Below are 6,000 nucleotides of genomic sequence, written 5' to 3' on the forward strand. Positions count from 1 at the left end.
AATTTTTGTCATTCCCCCATTTTGCAGAGTAGGTTCAGATTAACTTTTGGCCGCCTCGCAACCACAGCACACGCATGAGGCACGATTAGTTGGTCGGAGTAAAATCCACCTCCACCCTTTAAAATGTGCTCTTTTGCTCTTTTGCTCTTTTAACCCTTCTATTTTGTTGCTGGTCAAACTGTCCCATTTTAAAGAAATCACTTTATATAGGTTTATATATATCTGTACATATTTTTGTTCTTTGCCTTAATTTTTTTCCTAATTACGTTAAAATTTGCAAACACCCATACCCATGCTATGGAACTGTCAAATAAGCAGAAGGAGATGATGATTCTAATAGTTGCATTAAATTGATGATGATGATAATAAATTGGATAAGCGTGTTCATTTCTTTCTTTCTTTTATGATGGTTAATTATGCACCTGCACAATTGCCTCTTGAGCATTTATTGTGCTGTACCAAAGATACAACGATAATATTTTGTAGGGGGCTTAACAACATATGTAGTTCATAGATGCGCTTCATTTTAGGCTAACAAACCGTCAATAAACCAACAATATTGCTACAATGGCTAAGAGGACGTCTACTTTTTGTTGTACTGTATTTGCACCCTAAATATCTTATTCGTCATGAGAGCAAAATATAACAGTCAGGCAGCAGATAAAGGAACCAAGTTTCCCTTTGAAAGTAGTCCAACTAAATTTTAGCAGGTGACATCGGCACCCAGTTGTTTACAATCATTCGGGCTCGTGATGGAGACCGCCCGGACGTACGGAAACACAACACTTTACAAACATGAAATCTTTATAAGGAAACCGGTGATGACAACACAAGCCAGCACGGCCGTTTGGGAGACAGCGAATAGCGGCGGTGCAGAGGAGCACTGTACTTACTTTCAGAGCGGCGTGAAACGACCGTGGAGGAAACATCATCGGCATTAAAAAAAAATGTTGCCTCATTCGCGGAAAGTATCAGGAATGCACAGATCATACATACGGTCAGGCATGCGGAGTCATTTGACCTTCTACCAACAGAAAGTACCACCCGTAAGACGGGGGGTGGGGGAGGAGCGGATCATACCAAGAGGGCAAGCAAGAGAGCGATGCATATGGGGGGGCGGGGGGGAGGCGGCGATGGGGGTTGTTTATTCGTCATCCTACTACTGTGCTGATGGATATTAATGTATAAGTGAATAAACCCAGTAAAAGCTTAAAACAAATAGCAAGATACAAAGTGAACAGGTATTTCAAATAATACAATACTTAACAATAATAATAATAATAATAATAATAATAGTAATACTATTATTATTATTATTATTATTATTATTATTATTTTTATTATTACAAATTAAATAAGCCTAGTTACATGTTTATAAAATGAAAATTAAATCTACTTTAGAAGTACTCTTGTCAGGGTTACCCAAACTACGTAACTGCAATATGTGGTTGCCCATGGGAGCCACGCTTATAAATCAACTTAGGCGGAAATCAATCCAAACATTTTTTTTTTTCAAGAATATGTTCTATGCAGGCCCACTAGTTGAAACAAGGCATTCTGATTAATATTGCGTTTGCAGAATATGAATTAAGCAGCAAAATCCACCCGTTTTAGCCATCTCAGGGGCGGCCATTTTGTCACTTCTGTCAACTGAAAGTGACATCACAGTTGCTCGGGGCTCAGGTAATGGCTCAATCACAGCTCACCTGTTTTCTGAAGCTGAGCCATGATTGGTCATTATCATATCATATCATATATATGATATGACATTGTGCATCGTTCCTCCATCCTTATTCATAAAAGTAATCATCCTCCATCCCCCATCCATCTTCGCCCTTTTAAAGCACTTCCGTCCTTATATTTGAACAGAGATGTCCCAGACAAGGACATACTTTGCATGCAAAGGGATACTATGTCTAAAATGTTAACAGTTATTTATCAAAAAACAAAATAGCTATCCACCTTATTCCTACACCCCATACATACAGAGTCATACATATAGTCTGAAATAGTGTATTGGTGGGTAACACACGCAAGACAGGCTGCCGTGTTTCTGTCAGTCGTCAGTGAAATAGGCATCCTGTGTTGTAATCCATGCTATTACACGTGTTGAACCACGAGAGGGCAGACTATGCTGTGAGCACAATGTTACTGCAGGGACCGCGCATGAAAAAGAAAAAAAAAAGAACTCTACAGTGTTGTTGCAGGCAGTTAATAAAGATGGCTCTGTCTATATATATTTGCGAATATGTGAACCTGCGGGTGACAAACTGCGAAAATGCAGGGGTCAACTGCAGTTTTAATTTGTAATATCACCATCCACCACTCGATAGCAGACATGTCTTTCTTGCGCTTAAGCCCTGTCTTATACTGCCATGTACCATAATGTGAGTTGGCCTCATATTTTTTTGCTGATTTGGAATGATGCAGGACAAACAGTACCTTAGTACTTGTAATATTAAACAGTTTGAATACCGGTAGTTGATTTTTGTGAAAAAAAATGTACAAAATGAATTCTTGCACTTAATATTGGTTTCTTGTTCAGCAGTTTTGTGGGGGGGAAATGCAGTATGTAGTTATATTGTTGTTTGCTTAAAACCCTTTGTTGTTGGGTTAGTATAGTGGCTATATTATACATGCATTGGAAAATATAGTATCAAATGTTAAATGTATGTATTTTTATACAGTATGTATTTTGCACAACATGTATTTTGTCCATTCAATAGCATTCTCATCATACATCTTGTTTGGAAGTACATGATCCTGTGACCCCCAGTACCACTGATGAAAAATGTTGGCCCCCTCCAGCATTAAAGTTGCCCATCCTTGATTCATAGGGATTCAACCCAAATGATCTGACACATTGGTAGGTTAAATAACCTATCAATGTGTCAGATCATTTTGCCTGACCCTGTACCACCAAGTATCCATTGCAAGAGATGCCCAAGGCTAAAATGTATAATGTGTCTGGTGGTCACATTATGAATAATAGGACTTCATGCCCACTGAGTTGCAAACAAGATTTCTTAAGTATAAATGAAAACTTGTTAGTGTATTGATTGATGGTGCACCTCAGCAGTGTGGGGCTAAAATCAATGAGCACTGCCATGGAGGCTGAAGACTGAGGGCTAAAGGGTTAGTCCATAAAGTTTGCAATGCTTCTTGCTTGAAACACCCCTGGGCTCGTAAATGGAGACATTGTACTTCTTAAAAAAATCACTTATTTTCATGGTAGCTAGTTTGTGACTTTCAAGCAATTATTGTATTAAACAGGGGCAATGTATACCACCCAAAATATTTTATTGAGAGCCTCCACAGTACAAACAAAATATTCTATAGGCTTTATGTTTTTTGATTCATTCCCAACCTTTGAACATCTTTGAGGATGCAGGAGCATTTCAGCATCAAACCCACAATCCTTCTGGTGACTCTATCAAACCCAAATCGACATCATGTCACATCTGAGTGCCCACACAGTATTTCGGTGAAACCCAAGTGTGGAGTCAGTGGAGTCTTCCAGCTAACCCACCCAAGTGATAAAATAGATAGACCAACAGGAAAATGGCTTTTCATCGACGTTTAATGCAATCTCAATTGTTTCTAAAAACTGTCCATTTGCTTTTATATGATCTGGCAGAGCAGTGTGAGATTTGTTTATTTTGAGGTAAAATGGGTCAGGGAGAAACAGTTGCACATGCATGTGAGGAATATAAAAATAACACATTACAATTTTCACTATCTCTTCTGTTTTCAACTTTTTTGCAAACGGTCCAACTATAAAACAAATGCTCACAAGAGTTGCCCTATAGCAAGGATGAAATATATTGTGTAAGACTTTGCTGAATGTCAGGACTAGACGGGGGGAAGCAGCACCTTAAAAATGACTGCTGCCTCCAGACATGGCAAAGATGGTGTCAAGGTGACCTCGTACCGAAAAGGATGCCCATTTGCACTGTGTGCACCATATGTGAGCATTTCACATAGCCTGAAGGAAGATTAGCTGTTTTGTTATTTATGAGAAATACCTAATTAGAATAGCAAAGTGTACAAAGCCATGAAATAAAAAGAAAATTCTCTTCTTTTCTGTCTGTGCTAAGGGACATGTAGCATCATGTTTATTCAAGAAAATGAATAACTACGGTGCTATTTTCTTTTCAATGGCTGAAACTGACAATCGAGGAAATAATATTGAAGGGATTACACAGCACAATAATATTGTTGAATGTAAAAAAAAGGCACAGAAAATCAAAGTGATGCCATACAAAAAAGAACATCACTGGGTAAACCTTGTTCAAGTCCAAATCGGTGATTGAATGAGTGGACTTTGATTCTCCCAAGTAATTTTTTTCCCCAAAAGTAATTGTCCCATGCTGGGGGGTAGGCAGTTGTCTGAATATACCATCACATCTCAGTCCTAAATATGTGCAGTTGTATTTCAGACAAAAAGAGACAGTACCCTTTGTCAAACATGTTTATTATCACCCTAGGTGTCAAACTCATTTTTTGTCGGGGGCCACATTGTATGGTGCCCCTGGGAGGGCCGTTACGACTGTGAACCCATATAAAAAATATGATCACCATATATGATCACATTTACTCAACAAATTGATGGATAGATAGTTTTGAATTTGGAAGCTGGTAAGTAATTGTTCAATTATTTTTCAAATTATTTCAAAGGGGATGATTGGTGACAAATAACACATTGCAGTATCTCAGTGTTGTTAAAAGTGAAAACAATTTGCAAGAAACGTGAAGTTGAAGCACATGATTTGCCTTCGCGGGCCGCATAAAATTAGGTTGTGGTCCGCATCCGGCCCCCGGGACTTGACTTTGACACCTGTGCCCTAGGTACTCAAAAACCACCCACGTAGCCTGCACATACATTTCCAGCCAGATGGTGTCTCAATGCTTCAGATGCATCATTTCTGTCCAGCCTACCTTTTTAATGATTGGAATTAATTCACAACATGGCTCCAGTTATCAGTCACCTACGGAACTGCGTTTACTGATGAGGCTCTGTTTGTCTAGATGGGGGGGTCAAACTGCAGGGTGTCCTCAAGGACCACATGAGTAGCCTTCGGGCCTGTTCCAAATATAGCTTACTAGTGATGGGACATTGTGCTTTTCTAGGAATTATGTAGAAGTGATCATTTGAAAATGTGAACACTGCAGCGATTTCTAGAAATAGTGTGTTGCTATTTGAAAATGATCAAATGAATAGTGATGTGTTTCCTAATCATTGAGAGAAACCACTAAGATCAGAGTATTCACAGAAATGAATATAATTAATTAATAACATCATTAAAGGTAATTTCATCAAATTTGTTATTTCAGAAGTGTGTATCAGACAAGAAGCCCTTTGCATTAATCAGTACCCAAGCAGTAGGTCTCAGTTTAAAAAAATTGGTGACGCCTGATCTACATGTGATTGAGTGGATGAATGTATGGGATACTCAGGCTTTGTTCTTGCATTGGGATATAGTAAAGAGAAGATAAATCAATGACGTGTGCAACCACTTGACTATTTTGAATGTCTTCTATTGTCTTTCTAGTTCCCAAATATGCTAAATGATTACATAAATGGAGCACAGACTATCTGTAGGACTGAAAGTGGAAGTGCACTCTGATATCTACAGCATGTGACTAAAGCAAAATATCACCCAAACAACACTATTTGGTGCATCACACATGAATGCATAAAATAGATTTGGAGAGACTTTTTTCTTGGAACAGCTGTCTTGGCCACTATTAATGCACAAAGACAATTTGACTGGATGGGGCGGCAGTTTCTCATCTGTAAACGACTTGGGCTTTTTCAGCCAGAGTTCTGACAAATGTAAAAATGGCAACTAGTTGTGGGAGAGATGCAAGGCTGCTACCTGACTACTGATGAGGTGCCCTTGAGCAAGGCACTGTACCCACAACCCACAAGCTCAAAAGAGCAGAACCCTTTGTGCAATCTTTTCACTCTGACATCTCTCGTTGGATGCCTGCTGTGCG

The 6,000-nt window shown here is 38.9% G+C and overlaps 1 protein-coding gene across 1 annotated transcript in view; it reads right to left on the reverse strand.

Moving 5' to 3' along the window:
• oxr1a (oxidation resistance 1a) overlaps positions 1-1,050 on the reverse strand; it is a 188,321-nt gene extending 187,271 nt beyond the window's left edge. The window contains exon 1 of the mRNA XM_086037172.1: positions 894-1,050. The gene's annotated coding sequence lies outside the window, so the exon portion shown is untranslated. The remainder of the gene's footprint in view (positions 1-893) is intronic.
• Positions 1,051-6,000: the final 4,950 nt, after the last annotated feature.

Source organism: Filicampus tigris, chromosome 8 (assembly GCF_054856515.1).
Source record: "Filicampus tigris isolate MCC_2025a chromosome 8, RoL_Ftig_1.0, whole genome shotgun sequence".
In the NCBI taxonomy this organism is placed as follows: Eukaryota; Metazoa; Chordata; class Actinopteri; order Syngnathiformes; family Syngnathidae; genus Filicampus; species Filicampus tigris.